This window comes from Penaeus monodon, chromosome 33 (assembly GCF_015228065.2).
Source record: "Penaeus monodon isolate SGIC_2016 chromosome 33, NSTDA_Pmon_1, whole genome shotgun sequence".
Lineage (NCBI taxonomy): Eukaryota > Metazoa > Arthropoda > Malacostraca > Decapoda > Penaeidae > Penaeus > Penaeus monodon.
In genome coordinates, this window is record NC_051418.1 from 2645575 (window position 1) to 2645914 (window position 340).

Genomic DNA, 340 nt, shown 5'->3' on the forward strand with positions numbered 1-340 from the left:
AATTTCAATGCAATATTTTTATTGCTTTACACCTTTTTACCATTTCTTTTCAAAAGAGACTAGGTGATTCAGAATACTCCAGTGTCTAGGATGAGTTACTAGTTTTTCTTTTCCTGAGAATGAATGAAGTATATTAATTAGCTCCTTAGTGATGACTAAGCACTTGGCATGTATGTGCATGCCATCCGTGTCACCAGTTGCTTGATTCTGACATAGTTTTAAGGCTAGTTTGAACAGTCATCTGGTATCTGCAATATCATGCTCTCTCCATGAAAATGAGCTGTGTGAAAGAAAATTAAAAATAGCAAAGTAATAAATGTTTTTACCAAAGATACCAAAT

At 33.5% G+C, this 340-nt stretch overlaps 1 protein-coding gene across 1 annotated transcript in view; it reads left to right on the forward strand.

Annotated features, from left to right (window-relative positions):
• LOC119593941 overlaps positions 1-340 on the forward strand; it is a gene marked incomplete at its 5' end in the record, with an annotated part of 30134 nt that overhangs the window by 21346 nt on the left and 8448 nt on the right.